The following is a 17,305-nucleotide window of genomic DNA, read 5'->3' as shown; positions in this document are numbered from 1 at the left end:
TAAAAAGATAGTTCTCAGCTGACATTAAAATTTTAAGAAATGATAATGGTACCGATTTTCACCCATTAAAACCATATTTTTCTACCAATGGGATTTTATTTCAATCCTCGTGTGTGGGTACCCCTCAACAGAATGGGCGCGTTGAGAGAAAACACCAACATATCTTAACTGTAGAATTTGAACATGGGATAGTTGTGGTGGAAGTAGAACCAGGAGGACCATATCAATCTAATGTGTAACATTCCCATTTATTCAGGAGCCTTTAGCAAGAGATTCCCAAATAAATAGGACCGTTACCATCTCGCTTTCCCGAGGTATTGAATAACAATGTACAACAAACAAAGTACTTTAGATAAAATTTAGCGATTACATGTTCTTTACAAACTAACCAACTAAAAAATCAATATAAATTTAATTACAACTCGCAGCGGAAATAAATAAAGTGATTAATAAACTATATGATCTAGACTTCTAGGTAGACCGGTCAAGTCTTCACGCATCCCCATAAGCTCCCAGGTCAGCTAATCTTAAGCACCTGCAAGTCTGCTCCCCATTTATGGTTCATCACATGTCTTCACGAATACACGGTCAAAAATGAGGTTGTGTAGGATAACAATCTCAAGACATATAATATAAATAGTATAAAAATTCAAACACAAATGTCAAATCAACTATTCTCATAAGTCAGCCCTTAACTTCCCGTTGAGTCACAATTCAGCCCTCAACCTCCAGTTGAGTAGACACACCAGAGACAGGTCTACAGAACCATCCTGGGGCCTCACACCACCACGAAGGTAATAAACGGTGTCTGTCAGTAAGTTTATAATAAATCACCCAAAGGCTCTTACCATGATGTCTACCTCAGCCAGTAAGTTAATATCACATCACCCGAAGGCTCTTACCATGATGTCTCCCAGGCTAAACCTGTTTACCAATTCACAACCAAGCCAACTAATGCAACAACGATGACTATAAACCACACCAACCTCAAAGATAACCCAGCCAAAAGCTATTAACCACAATTTGTTAGACATACAATAATTCAATCCAAGGACAACAATCCAATAATCACAGCACCCAATTGAAGGACAAGATACACAAATAAGAAAGTCCAGTAGAATTGTTATCCTACATGGCAAGCAAATACTCCGTATACAACAATTTGACAAGTAGAAATCCAAATAAAGCTTCTCAACAATTCCGTCACCTTGAGGCGATAAAAGACGATAAATTCCTTTGCTTTTCTTCTTCTTATTCCCCCTCTCTTTCTTTTATCTGATATTATGTCATTATGTGAAAATAAACTTTCTTATTAGATCATGCCATCTATTAATAGTGATAAGGTAGGTCTTATAGGGCGATATTAGGAAACTACTATATTATATTATGTACTATTATTATTATTATTATTATTATTATTATTATTATTATTATTATTATTATTATTATTATTATTATTATTATTATTATTATTATTATTATTATTATTATTATTATTATTATTATTATTATTATTATTATTATTATTATTATTATTATTATTATTATTATTACTGTTATAAATTATATTATCATTATTATTATTATATATTATATTAGTCTTACCATAAGTTGGATCTATACTAAATAATAAAATAAGAACCTCTAATACATTTTTTTCCCGCTCATTTCCTCTTCTACCTATTATGGCCCACCGAAAATATTATTATACTAATCACAAATTGTTGTATAAGAAGGTCTCTTACTATGAGACCAACCTATTAACTAAAAGCCCAAAAATCAAATAACAAAAACCAAGCCCAAACTGCTTTCACCCCTCTCTCATCTTCCTGATCTGGTGATCTTTCCTCTCCCTTCTGCTATGAACGACAACTCGACAAGGCACCTTAAGTTCTCCACCTCAAAGCCACCAAGTCTCATTCATGAACGACGACCTTCCACATCTGCTCGCCAATCCGCCATGAATGGACGATCTTATTCTTTGCCTTCTCGCCCCTTTAATATTTATCTCAAAGTTATGAGTTTTTAACCTAAAACACTAAATTATCAAACTACCTTCCATTGAATCAAAAATCCTAACTTACAAAAACAAAGCAAAACCCTCAAAACATGAAGTTATCAAATTAAAGTTATGGGTCATTAAACTAAAGCCATTCTTTAAAAATTTAGTGAAGAACGAGAAACTTCATAAACTATATTAACTTTTAAAAAACTCTTATAAAGTTCTCAAATTAAATTTATCGGTTTTGAAGTTAAAACCTTTCCTTATCAAACTAAACATCCCTTCTTTACAAAGCTACTGGTAGAGGGGAAAAATAATAAAGGCTTAGTTTTCAATCTATAATTCAAAGTTATCAACTTAAAAACATAGAAATTCAAATTAAAATAATCAGTAGTCAAAAGTTTGATTTCTTAATTTCTATCTTAAAGTGGCACTTTGTAAAAATCAATACCTGCTTGTTCGTGATCGTCGGCGTTACCGTGGCTGTCGATAGACGAAGGAGATAGAATTCAAAATGCAAAACCGAATAAGCAGGGGGGGTGGCGTAGTGGTCGATGGCCGCTGAGGTGGTTGCGGATGGGCGGATATGATTGACAAACTGACGAAGGAGGAGTTAGAGTGGAGAACTGGAGACAGTGACGGTGGTTTTGTGGTTGGGTGTTAATGAATTATGAGTTTTCTATTTTATTTTATGTTTGGTTTAATTTTATTTATTGGGCTAATTTCTCCTATTGGGCCCGTCCTATGGTATAGGACGGTCCTATAGGAGAGTTACTGTATACTAATTTAGTAATTAATTGTTCCCTAATATTAGCCTAATAGTAACCCTAATTGATAGGGTTTGTACGATGCCTTCTTTCTCTCCTTCTCATCATGTCTGCCTTTTATCATCCTTTAAAATTCAAATCTATAAGATCTCTTTATAATCAACTACAATTTATTGGTTAATGAATGAGATTTACCATGTGTTTGTGGATTACGATTACGGAATCAAAGAGGTAAATAATTTCCTGTAATAGTTGATTTAAATTCATCTTCAAGAATTTCTTTGGTATAATCTAAATAACGTCATTGTTGCACATTAAGTTCTGCATACACGGTTTTCCTTTATCTATTAGTGAAAAGATGAATACGAGTGTTTTTGTCCAATAAGATAAATTTCATTGGTGTAGGAATTTCCATGGTAGAATTGTGTTGGTCAATAATAAATCAAAGGAAGTCTTGAATTCATGGAGCCTCTCACTATTCCGTATATCTCTCATTGTTTGATGTTCTACGGTCACACTATATATGAACTCCAAAGATTGATTGCGCTAAAAAACAAGGCATGCTCTTTCGGCCATTGCTAAACTCCCACAAGAAATTATTATGTCCCTACGAGAAATTACTAGGGTCTCTTAAGGTTGATTGTGCCTCAAAAAATGTATAATCATACGGAGTTATCATTTTTCTCCTCCCAATATTCCAAGTCATAGAAAATAAACCTTTAATTCTTATAAGTCGGGTCTTATTCCCTCCCTATTAACTCCTCCACGTCTTTTTCTACAAGTCCTCTTTTGCGAAAATTATATTTTACTTAGTTTATACTCCGTACACGGGTTTGATTCTTCAGTGGCTCATAAATATGTGCATATACAAGTCTTATTCTTATTGTAAGTCTTATTCATATCATATTGACGCATCTATAATACTCGTTCTAAACTGAATAAAGAGAGCATTTTTCCTATCTCTATGGTTATAGTTTATGATTTTCCCAAAATTTTATCATGTTATTTTTTTCAAATTTACATCGTTGGTTTGTGATGGTTGGGCATAAATTTTTTTAAATGATAACTTTTCTTAACTTTCTCTAGAATATAGAAGGCACGTCAACACAACTCTGGAAAACAAAAGAGTTCTACAAGATGTATAAGAAAAACCAACTGAAGTCTTCAAGGAGACAATGCAAGGAGTATTATTCCTCTCAAGTCTCAGCTCTAAAAAAGTTGGTGTCGGGCTTCTCTACTTCATTAGAACTAATAGAATAGAATAGGGTAATATTGTATGGCCTAGTCCAAGGCCCGTATTGAGTCGTATTGAGTTGTAACCCTAGCACGGTATGTACTATCACTCCGACCCGTCTTACCCTAACCAATTTTGACGATTGGGCACATGATATCAGTGTCGCGCTCAAGTCCCGTCTAAAGTTTGTGTTTGTTAATGGTACCCTTACCGAGCCCAAGCCTCCATGTACGGTGGATGATTGGGAAACTATACACTCTATGCTTGTTTCGTGGCTGTCGCATACGATTACTCCAGAAGTCCGTGCTCTCCTTCCAAAATACAAGAATGCCAAACGCATGTGGGATGACCTTCACGATCGTTTTGGCGTTGTTGATGGGTCCCGAATTCAGCAGCTGAAATCCGCACTCCGCGATTGCCGTCAAACAGAGGATATGTCGGTAGCCGTTTACTATGGTAAGCTCTGTCAATTATGGGATGAATTAGATTCTCATGAACCGATTATTACATGTGATTGTTGTGATAAGTGTACTAGTGGGACGCAATATGCGGCTCGTCGTGCCTCTGATCGTCTTCACCAGTTTCTTCTTGGTCTTCTCCCGACCCCGTAATCGTCTCTGCGCTCTATAATTTTAGCCCAAGTACCTATGCCCTCAGTGGCTCAGGCATTTAATATGATTTCTGAAGAGGAACGTGTCCGGGGCATTGATCGCACGAATGACACTCCCACTGACGTTTCTACATTCAATGTAAAACTACGGTTCGATTCCCGCCAGCCGCCTAAAGAACCCTCTCAAATGACTCGGACTGAACGACAACAACTTCGGTGTAACAATTGTAATCGAAAAGGGCATGACCGAAGCATGTGCTTCGACCTACTAGATAAAATTCCCGAATGGTGGTATGAATTGAAGGGAATAAAACCTCCAGGTTCTCGCGGTAATAAGGCTGGCCGTGGTCGTGGTGGGGGGAGGAGTGGCTCCTCTCGCTCTTGGGATGAGGGTAATGGCAGGGGTGAGGGTGGTGCAAGTAATTCGGTCGCTAACACTGTAAATGCCGCGCCTCCTTCTACCGGTGAGTCTACACCAAATGCTTCCGCTGCTCGCGTAACCGTATACGGTACTCCTACTCACACTCATTCTGGTAAGTGGTTACTTGATACGGGTTGCTCTTATCATGTAACGGGCAATTTTGCGTTATTAACTAATGTGCAAAATATACCCAGTAAAGTCCTGGGTTTACCCGATGGGTCAACCGTTTCCGCATCAAAATTGGGCCGTGTGGTGCTGGCTCGCAACTTATGTCTGGACTCCGTTTTATTTGTCCCTCAATTACAGTGTAATTTGATTTCGGCATCATAATTATGTGACACCTTAAATTGCGAGTTTATTACTAATGCTACCACTTGTATCATACAGGACCGGGTACGAAGGCGATGATTGGCATGGGTGAGAGGCACGATGGACTATATTACTTGCGGACTGATGATGAAAAATTGAACAAGGTCACGGCTGATTCATCTTTGAGCTTATGGCACACGAGGCTGGGTCATCCGTCGGAGAATGTTGTTAAATTGCTTCCTTTCTTATGTACTAGCAAACAAACTTTGTCAAAGCCGTGTGAAGTTTGTCACCGAGCTAAACATATTCGTAGTAGTTTTCCTTTAAGCAATAATAGAAGTGCCCGTGCTTTTGAGCTCGTTCATTGCGATTTATGGGGTCCCTATGATACTTCATCCATGTCAGGTGCTCGATATTTTTTGACCTTAGTGGACGATTTTTCGAGGGGAGTATGGATTTATTTGTTAAATGCGAAAACTGACGTACCCAATAAATTTCTCTTATTTATCGCAATGATAAAAAGATAGTTCTCAGCTGACATTAAAATTGTAAGAAATGATAATGGTACCGAATTTCACCCATTAAAACCATATTTTTCTACCAATGGGATTTTATTTCAATCCTCGTGTGTGGGTACCCCTCAACAGAATGGGCGCGTTGAGAGAAAACACCAACATATCTTAAATGTCACACGAGCCTTACTATTTCAGGCGGGTGTACCTATTCAATTTTGGGGTGAGTGTGCTTTAGCTGCGGCCTTTGTCATAAATCGCACACCCTCCCGGCTGTTAGACGGGTTAACACCCTATGACATTTTATTTAATAAATCTCTCAATTTTGATATATTAAAGGTTTTTGGGTCTCTTTGTTTTGCCCATAATCAACGCTCCAAGGGAGACAAATTTGCCAGTCGGAGAAGGAAATGTGTCTTTATGGGCTATCCTGCGGGTAAAAAAGAGTGGTATTTATACGATCTTGACAGGCGAGAATTTTTTGTGTCCCGAGATGTAAAATTTTATGAGACACAATTCCCTTTTCTACAGCCTACCTATGATATTGAATATACCCAGGATACCAATACTTCACATACACCCAGTGAGCCTTGTATCATATGGGATGAGGTTTCTGTTCCTCGTAATGATGAGCAAATTCCGGATGAGCCAATACCTGATCCGTCTGAAACAGTTGAGCAAGCCTCACCGTCTTCTGCCGCGTTTGATCATACCATTGACACACCTGTCGCCACCCCTGCTGCTGAGTTGGGCCGTGGGCAGCGGGTAAGGATCCCTACCAGGTCCCTTCAAGACTATGTGACCGAGTTCTCAGATGATGACAGTCCATCTCGTGCCTCGAATGTCCATATCCCATCGTCTCCTTCAGGTACCTCTTATCCTCTAGTAAATTATTTTTCTTGTAGCAAATTCTCGCCCCCATATCGTTCCTATATGGCAGCCTTGTTAAGTCACACTGAGCATCGATCTTTCAAAGAGGCTGCGAAGCATACGAGATGGCAAGATGCTATGAAAGATGAGATGCAAGCTCTTATTGCTAATGATACGTGGGAAATGGCCGAACTCCCTCCGGGTAAGAAAGCTCTCGGTTGTAAGTGGCTGTATAAAATTAAGTACAAATCTGATTCCTCCATTGAGCGCTTAAAGGCCCGTTTGGTTGTATTTGGGAATCACCAAACCGAGGGGGTGGACTACGATGAGACTTTCACACTTGGAAATAAAATGACAACGGTTCGCACCTTCTTGTCTGTGGCCTCGGCTAAGAAATGGCACCTTCATCAGATGGATGTTCTTAATACCTTTCTTCACGGTGACTTGGAAGAGGAAGTATACATGAAATTCCCACCAGGATTCAAGTCATCATCTTCGGGGCAAGTATGTCGCTTGAAGAATTCTCTTTATGGGCTCAAGCAAGCTCCTCGCTGCTGGTTTGCAAAGCTTGGGCACGCACTTAAACGGTATGGTTTTAATCACAGCTATTATGACTATTCGGTGTTTACCAATGTTCGCGAGTCCGTCCATTTGAATGTATTGGTGTATGTGGATGATCTTATTGTCTCCGGCAATGATCTATCAGCTCTTAGTGAATTTAAGGCATATCTCAATAAATGTTTTCTTATGAAAGATTTGGGTGAGCTAAAGTATTTTTTAGGCCTCGAAGTGGCTCTTAATTCAACTGGCATTTTCCTATGTCAGCGAAAATATGCTTTAGATATTATCTCAGAGGCGGGTCTTCTTGGTTGTAAGCCTGCATCCACGCCTATGGAGCAGCACCATCAGCTGGGGCCTTCTGATAGCCCTCCTCTTGGTAATCCGGAACCATATAGGCGCCTCGTTGGGCGTCTTGTTTATCTCGCCGTCACAAGGCCCGATTTATCTTATGTTGTTCATGTGCTATCACAGTTTATGAGTGCGCCGCAACAAGACCATTGGCATGCCGCACTCCGTGTTCTTCGTTACCTGAAAGGTACGCCCGGGCAGGGGATTTTTCTTCCTTTTGCATCAGATCTACAACTCATGGGATGGTGTGTTTCCGATTGGGCAAAATGTCCGCTTTCTCGTCGCTCTGTCACGGGTTGGTTTGTATTTTTGGGCTCGTCTCCGGTCTCCTGGAAAACTAAGAAACAACCCACGGTTTCGGTGTCGTCCGCAGAGGCAGAATATCGCGCCCTACGGGCTTTGACATGTGAAATTACGTGGCTTAAAGGCTTGTTATCTAATTTGGAAGTCTCTCATCCATCTCCTGTGTCGGTTTTTAGTGATAGTAAGTCCGCACTGCATATTGCTCAGAATCCGGTATTCCATGAGCGTACCAAACATATCGAGATTGATTGTCATTACGTATGAGATGCCATCCAGTCTGGTCTCATTGCCCCCTCATTTGTCTCTACCAAGGTTCAATTAGCTGAAGTTATCACTAAAGCCTTGGTATTTCCCAGTTTGTTTCTCTTGTTAGCAAGTTGGGCATATTGAATCCCTATGCTCCGACTTGAGGGGGGGGGGGGGGGAGGTAATAGAGTAGAATAGGGTAATATTGTATGGCCTAGTCCAAGTCCCGTATTGAGTCGTAACGCTAGCACGGTATGTACTATATATTCATATGACGTATAATGGAATAAGGCAAGGAATTGATTACTAATCTTATCAAGAACAAGAGGCTAAAGGTCATAAAATCCATTCACTACTATTAGAAACAATATACGTTGGAGAAAATACTTTTTCTGTGGATAAAGTTCTAAAAGATCCGCCTGATAAAGAATGAGAAGATATTGCTTTTACATGGTCATGACAAGGAAGAGTTGTTTTGCATGCTTCATAGCTACACACATAAAACACTTGGTTCATTGTTGAGAATGATGAAGACGAAATTTGGAACCATCTCAACAATGAAGACGAAATTCGGAACCAAGTATTTGAGTCAACTTATTCAGTGGCCGATTCAGATTTGAGTTTAGGGGGCGAAAAAATTTAGTGGTAGCTCCCTACCTCCACCACTGGTAGTATTGTAAGATTTCGCATACACGAATTTTGGTACATTAACAAGTTTTACTTTTTTTTTGTTTTTTTAATGAAAGATTTTGGGTTTATAGTCTTGTGGGCTTTATGCTAAATTGCTAATATGTTGTATATTGTCGAACAACGGAACAAAGAGTTACGAAGTACGAGTATTTGCTTTATACTCATATGAAATATAATGTGATTTGAGTTATGTGTAAATAGTGTAACTGGTAATTTTATTAGAGCAATATCTCATATATGTGGTGGACTGGTGGCATGAAAAATGTGGTGTATATTATGTTGTACAATAGAAGGGTGGTTAATCAATCTTTGTTCGAGCTAAAGTACTCACTCCTCGGGGGAGGAAGACTATGAGACAAGGGGAGGAAGTCTATGAGAGAAATCTGTTTGATAGTTGTGAAATTACTTTATCACCAAACGTATGGTAATTGTTCATGCACATTAGGGTTGGTCAAACATAAGGGTCAACCCGTCCCTCGGGACACTTTTTTCCTGCCCCGTCCGGCCTGCATATAGCCCGCCCCGGTTCCTCCGTATCTCGGGCCAGTTCCGAGTCCCCCAAACCCAGCCCCCCCCCCCCCCAAGCCTGCCCCTCAGGTCAACATTTTCCCGGCCAGCATGCAACCCGACCCGGGCTGGCCCCGATCTCAGCAGGTTTCGGGTACCCTAAGCCAAGCCTGGCCCGACCTGGCCTGCCCGTTTGATGAGCCCTAACGCACACATTGTTTCTTGATGTATTCTCCACGTAATTTAACTTCGTTATTTGATTGTTTACTTTTCAAACTATAATTAAACGGAAATTATTGTTGCAAGCTTTTCTCAAATACAAATACAGATATAATAAATATGAAATTATATATGTCCGTGTAACTTTGCACGGGTCCTAAACTAGTTAACACATACTACCTTTACCAATTTTATTAGTCCCGTAACATTATTATTATTAGGATTATTATTGCCTTTACTTATTATTATGAAATACAATTATTATTATTAGTATTACTCGGAAATTCCGAGCACACGAGCCAAGGTATCACGGTCCATCACCACTTTCCGACTCACTTATTATTTTATTATGAATTAACGTCTTATTTGAAATTATTAATATAAATGCCTTTTAATTAATTATTTGAATTACATAATTTATTCTTATAAATATTTATCAAATTACGGGGTATTACAGTCTTCCCACCTTAAAATGAACTTCCTCCCAAAGTTCACCCAAAAATGCTACAAAAGGCTCATGAAACCATCAACACATCTGAATGCCATTTCAACTCATTATCATTGCAACACAATTAACTTACTTAATCATTATCAAACCATATCATACTTATCAAAATGTATCACAAAATTAACTCAAAACACGAAAATGTATCACAAAATAAACTTAAAACATGAGGTGTCACATTCTACCTCCCTAAAAATAAACTTCGTCCCAAAGTTTCGGAACTACTACTACTTTATTAAAACTACTAACAACTTAAATACTTTTAAATGATAAAACTCCCAATCCAGCTAACAAATACTAATTACCCTTCTCCCCATTCTCCTGTACTGTAGTAGCCGGTGATTGTCTTTATAAAATCTTCACTCGAAAAATTAAATCCTTTTGAACTACGGCAGAAGTAACCACCTGAAACTAAAATCAGAAGACAGAAAGGAACTACCCCCGAAGGGAGAAAACATGTCAGCCGGAAAGCTGAGTAACAGATAATACCTCAATATAAGCAGCTTAGTTTGGGTCATGACGTGGAAACACAGACATGTAAAAAGAAAAATAAACATAGAGAATAATAAAAACAGTCCTCGTTAACTAACTCATCCTCAATCTCAAATTTACTCCATAATATTTCTTTAGTACAATACTCATCTCTCGCCACCATAATTAAATAAAGTTTAAGCTCATTATTCCATCTCACTCATTACTCCGTCTTATAATATAATACTCCAAGGTAGTCGGGTACCATATTCTCATCATCGACCCTAAGACAAGGACAAAGGGTGAGTGAACTGACGAATAAACCGCTAAACAATATATCCATCTCAATGTCAATTCCAATTTTATAATATAAGTCAATAACCAGGGTCACTCTAGACAATAAACACAGTATGCCATAACGGCCTCATATTTCAATACCAGTAACCAATCTCAATCTCAATTTCGATATCGTCATGGTTTAAAGAACCGTGCACAACACTTAGAGTAAAACTCTAAGCTACTCACCCACGAGTTAAGATTAAAAGGGATGACAATTAACAATACAATAGAAAGAAAATCCCGAAACAACGTTGTATCAAGAACAAGGATGGAATCCATCTATTAAGAACCAAACTAATAGTCTTACGTGAGATTCATAGTACATGCACAACAAAGTCATGGTACTCTTATCCCTTCACAAATCAATCGTCTCCTTTATTAGCTAAACCATCACACTTATCTTTAAAAAACCAATAATTTCTCTTATAATCCGAACTTTTCATGCATCCAAATATAATCCTGTACCATAATCATCTTTGATTACTTCGAAGCTTGCCCATCTCACCACAAATTAAAATCAATAAAACAATAGAAAGTATTATAGGTACTACTATTATATAGCAATACAATAGATCATCACTTTATATAATATAAACACATATAATACGAATAAATTACACATAATCATATAACCCCAAAGAATAATAAATATAATAGGATCGGTAGAATCGTGTTATCTTTAGTTATAGCTAAAATCTCGAGCTACTAAAAAGTTGCATAAAAAGTTCCAATGCACGAGACGAAAAGCAATGGTCGAATATGGTGCAACCAGGATTGTCAGTATTACGAATTAAATTGAAGTGATGACAGGATTACAAAGTGACAAATAAAGTGTAGGGGAGAGTTAAATAGGAGCCTAGAAAAAGAAGAGAAAGAGATGATGGGTTAAGCGGCTTACTTGGACAATTTGTAGGTTTATTAAGGGAATTAAGAGTTAAACCTTATTATAAGGTAAACCGACTTCAATTTTTCTTTTATTTTTTATTACTACTATTTTTTTAAAGAAACAAATATGTTAACTTAGAATATAAAATAGAATATTTATATGAAAGATTGAAATATTTGGGATATTACAATATTTTCCCCTTAAAAGGAACTTCGTCCACAAAGTTCGGATTTAGAAATCAAAAGACTATTTTAAAATCTGAGTGGTATTACAATCCACCCACTCTAAAAATTAAGTTCGTCCTCGAACATAATAAATCAAACAATTTGTGTCACGGAACTTTAGGAAGCGTTTTAAAAGTGAAATCGGCGGTGTCAAGATAATGTGACGATCTTAACATCTGACCAAGAAAGAACTTATCTCTGATACCAATTGTAACACCCCCATTTATTCAGGAGCCTTTAGCAAGACATTCCCAAATAAATAGTACTGTTACCATCTCGATTTTTCGAGTTAGTGAATAACAAAGTACAACAACCAAGATACTTTAGATAAAATTTAGCGATTACATGTTATTTACAAACTAACCAACTAAAAACTCAATATAATTTTAATTACAACTTGCAGCGGAAATAAACAAAGTGATTCATAAACTATATGATCTAGACTTCTAGGTAGACTGGTCGAGTCTTCACGCATCCCCATAAGCTCCCAGGTCAGCTAATCTTAAGCACCTGCAAGTCTGCTCCCCATTTATGTTTCATCACAGGTATTCACGAATACACGGTCAACCAGGAGGTTGAGTAGGATAACAATCTCAAGACAGATTGTGAATCCCCCCAAAAACGCTAAAAAAATACAATAAGAAAATGCGGAATTTTAGGAAATTTTTGAAACTTTTAAAAGTTTAAAGCGTGGGTTCAATAAAACTTACAACAAGATAAAGTATGCGGAAATAACATTAAGTTTATACAGACGTGATAGTCAAAGATGTGGGGAAATATATCCCTCGAATGACAAGACGATAAAGGGTGAGTCTAAGCAATCCTAGTGAACAAACTAATAATCAATGGTGCTCGCTAGCTCACACGTCTAAACTCCACAAATGCATCTTCACAAACCTATCATTCATGTAAACGTGAAAGTCACAGTCAGTGGAGAGTAACTCAAGGTTCTCCCAGCCACAAATTGTCGAAACAAACATAACAAAGAACTCAGATAAGTAAATCATGTAAGATACTTACAAATGACATGAACATCAATAATTATATTTAAACATGGCAATTAAATGAGATGGACCAAGATAGGTCAATATTAGCATAATAAAGACTCCACTATTCATATGAGATAATTAAATAATATGAAAGACAAGAATACGGTCATTTATATAAAAGCACGCATTTCAAGGAAATATGACATAAATATGAGATTAGAAATCGAATCATATGAAGTAGATATACGTGAGTGGAAACCATAGCCATTACTTTGAAAACCTCTTAACAAACATTGCACAGGACGTGGCTAGTAATGTCACATTCATACTTATAGCTTGCATCTCACCATAAGAACGGATAAGAACATCAATCCCGGCGATCATATCGCAACTAGGAGGCTTGCATCTCACCTCTAGTACCCGATAGGACCAAGACTCTCACATCCAAACAATAACAATATCTATACCCAAGGAAGACCTTTACTACTCATTAAATATAATTCCCCTGGTAGGACGACAATGATAATCACAAAGACTCAGTCCTAGTCTAAATCTGGCCAAACTCTCGGGACAGTACAGTTCCCGATTCGACATGCGGCAGGACAGTCCGTGATGTGACCAATCTTTGAGCATATTTAGTCCCTGAATTAGCCTCGTTCCTATGCTTTTTAGTGCATAATTGGGTCATTTACTATCTTTAGTCTTTCATTTTGCATATTCTTTGAGGTATTGTTTCCTTGGTAGGAGAGGAGTGCAAACCTTGCATTTTCATGGTAAAATGGAGCTAAATTGATAGAATCTAATGACCAAGCATCAAAGTGAAGGCAAGACTAGAAGGCCTATGTAAATAATGTAGTAGATGGGCAATGATGAGAATATCCTTGCATCCAAAACAAAATCCTTGAGGATTGTTGGAAGAAGAAAAGAAGAAATAAAGAAGAAACTTGATGAGCCACAATCCGCTCGTCGCAGCCTCGGGACGCTCGTTCCAGCCCTCCAGAATCCGAGCGTCCCACCACCCAATCCGCTCGTCCTAGACCTCCACAATCCGCTCGTCCCGACCATCTGGCAGCTCGGATTCCTTCACAGTGCAAAACGTCCTCTCCCTCGGGATGCGCATATTCCTTGAAGACTAGCGAAGCGGTGATGAGCATCTCCTTCGAGAGAAGCACTTCCTCAACTTTTCTTAAGGGTCTTAATCGTCATTTAAACCCTTAGTAACCCTAGTTTATGTACATAATCCTTAGTATAAAAACTCCTTTATACTAATTAGATTATCATGTCCTTCTTATGTAATCTTAATCTCATTTTAATCTTGTAATCAACTTTTAATAAAGCATTAATACAAATCTCATTTCCTTAATTTCTCTATTGTTCATCATTTATTTTGGGTAATTGAAAATTATTTGGGTATTATTGGGAGATTGACAACCTTCCATCAATCATCAAGTACTTCTATTATTCTTTTCTTATTATTTTGGAATCATCATTAGGTATAATTCTCTTAACCCTTGTTTTAATTATTGTTAATCATTTCCATTCATTCATCATGTTTTGCTTTGTTAATATGATTGATAACCTTGTTAGCATGGTAAACTTGATAATGAGTGAGTAGTTTCCTTAGCTAGGGTTGATGGGGAATTAGGGGAAACCAACATGGGGGACGATTCATGCTTAATCTAATATGTTCACATAATTTATTTGCTTGCTTGTTGTGATCTCAACTTATGCACATGTTATGTTTGATGAAGTGCGAGCCTATGAATCCTTGCATTTTTTACCCATCACTTACCTTTTCAATGAGACTTGTAAGACATAAACCAACTCGAGTCTCATTAGACCATGCATATAGTTGAGTAGGGAGGATCAAGTCGACTTGTAGGTGTTGTACAATCTAATCGATTCGGCTCTGTGACCCAAACCTTCCTAGGATTGTAAGATATAAACCAACTCGATCCTATCACAACAATAATTGCTTGCTTATAATTTGAGAATATGTTTGTATGATCAATTCCCATGAATCAACTATGAACCCATGACACCCTACTGCTTTTAATCAATTGTTTACATCTATTTTTAATCATCTTCCTTGTTCTTTAACATTGTCATTTAGTTTAGTGATCTTCTTATCTCAACCCAAATTGTGACACCCTTAGACACCACTACTTGCAATCGAAAATCCTACATCAATACCCGTCCCTTGGGATCCGACCTTTACTTACCTCTTTACTAATAGTAGAGTAGTTTGTGAAGTTATAAATATTGTTTTGGTCTAGATGCTCCTAACGACATGTAACCGAAAACGATAGTCCCACCAAAAATGGCGCCGTTGCCGGGGACGGTGTTAACTTGATTTGATTTTCTTTGATTGTTCTTAGTTGTGTTTTTCTTTGCCCTGGGGAAGTAAAACTCCTCAAGGTTTGTTCTAGTTGTTTTCAAGTTGTTTGATATTTTGCATGTCTAGAAGATCACAAGGTAACTTGTTACCCATTGATCAGGAAATTGAAAGAACTTTGACAACCAATAGAAGACTTGCTAGAAATACTTTGAGAGATATTGGTGAGATTGTGGATATTCAACCAAACAATATTGAGTTCATCAACCCTTTTGCAAGAGAAGGAGAGGGGAACCCAACACAAAACCCACCACAAAATCAACCCACAATGCCTAAATTTTCATCACATTCCGTACCAACCGAGGAGAACCTACCCAATTTTCAAAATCCGCATTTATTCAATTAGTCGAAAGAAGTCAATTTGGGGGGATACCTAGTGAAGACCCTCATTCTCATATGGAGACTTTTTGTGACTATTGTGATGCAATTTCACAAACCGGAGTTACTCAAGACCAAATTCGATGGGTCTTATTTCCTTTTTCTTTGATTGGTACCGCGAAACAATGGTTAAAGAGCCTTGATAAGGCTACTCTTGGTATTGAGTCTTGGAATAAATTGGCTCTTGCTTTCTACAAAAAGTTCTACCCTCAGGAAAAGACTAACATGCTAAGAGCCCAAATTACGGGGTTTAAACAAAGGGACGAAGAATCTTTGTATCAAGCTTGGGAGCGATGCAAAGGAACTTGTCTCTCATGTCCTCATTATGGACTTAGCGAGTGGTTATTGGTACAGCAACTTTGGAATAGTCTTTATGAAGACTCCCGAAACAGTCTCAACATGGGATCAAATGGTATGTTCACCGAAGTTGACGATAATCAAACATGGAACAAGATTGAGGATATGGCGGTCCATAACTCACAATATAGTAGACTTCGGAAGGCTACTAGAGGAGGAAAGCATGAAGTGGACTCTATTACTCAATTGGGTGCCCGACTTAGTGCTCATATTGATACCATTAATTTGAAGTTTGAGAAGGCTATGACTAAACTTGAAGAAGCCTCCCAATCACCTAAGTGACATGTTAATGCCATGGTGGCATCTTCATCAATTCCAAGTGGAATATGTGAGAATTGTGGAACTTTAGGACATGACCAAAGTGAATGTAGGGGGAACAAGTGAGCAAGTGAATGCTTTTCAAGCATACAAGAGTGATACCCCTTATTCCAACTATTACAATGAAAACACCAAATTCCATCCAAATCTCTCATACAAAAGCCAAAATGTTCAAAACCCCCAACCAACATACATCCCACCTCCAATGAGAAACCAAAATCAAAGACCCTTTTACAACTAAAATGAAGGTTTCCAAAATCAAACTCCATACACTCAATCAAATGACCAAGGTTTTGACGTTCAAAAAGCGGTCCTCCAAATGCAAAAGAATCAACAAGAGTTTTTCACTCAAATGCAAAAGGATAGCCAAGCAAAAGACATCACCATTAACAACATACTAGCTCACACAAAGATGCTGGAGACCCAAATGTCTCAATTAACGTCTTCAAGTTCACTAAGACAAAAGGGGCAGTTACCACCTCAAGGTAATCCCCTAAGGCAAGAATCGGTGAGTGCCATCCATTTGAGGAGTGGTACAAGGTATAAAGGTCCGAAGAAGCCCGTCGATGAAGATGTTGTGAATGCTCGTGACAAGGAAAGAGTTGTTGAAAACTCTAAAGAAGAAGAACCCACCATTCAAGAAGTTTCAAAGAAGGATGAAGAGAAGGCCAAAGAAAAGGAGCCTATTGTGATTAGACTTCCATTCCTGAGTCGTCAAGCTAAGCCTAATTTTGATGACAAACTTGGAAAATTCATGGAGATTGTGAAGAATTTAGACGTCTCAATTCCATTTAGGGAATTAATCAATCATGTTCCGCCCTACACAAAGTATATGAAAGATATC

At 37.9% G+C, this 17,305-nt stretch overlaps 1 non-coding gene across 1 annotated transcript; it reads right to left on the bottom strand.

The window, feature by feature from the left end:
• Positions 1-16,011: 16,011 nt before the first annotated feature.
• On the bottom strand, positions 16,012-16,118 carry LOC141635934 (small nucleolar RNA R71). The gene has a single exon (XR_012540587.1). It is a non-coding gene; the product is annotated as a small nucleolar RNA R71 (small nucleolar RNA).
• Positions 16,119-17,305: the final 1,187 nt, after the last annotated feature.

This window comes from Silene latifolia, chromosome Y (genome assembly GCF_048544455.1).
Source record: "Silene latifolia isolate original U9 population chromosome Y, ASM4854445v1, whole genome shotgun sequence".
Lineage (NCBI taxonomy): Eukaryota > Viridiplantae > Streptophyta > Magnoliopsida > Caryophyllales > Caryophyllaceae > Silene > Silene latifolia.
Note: the sequence above shows the minus strand (reverse complement) of the source record. Positions and strands in the feature narration are given on the sequence as shown.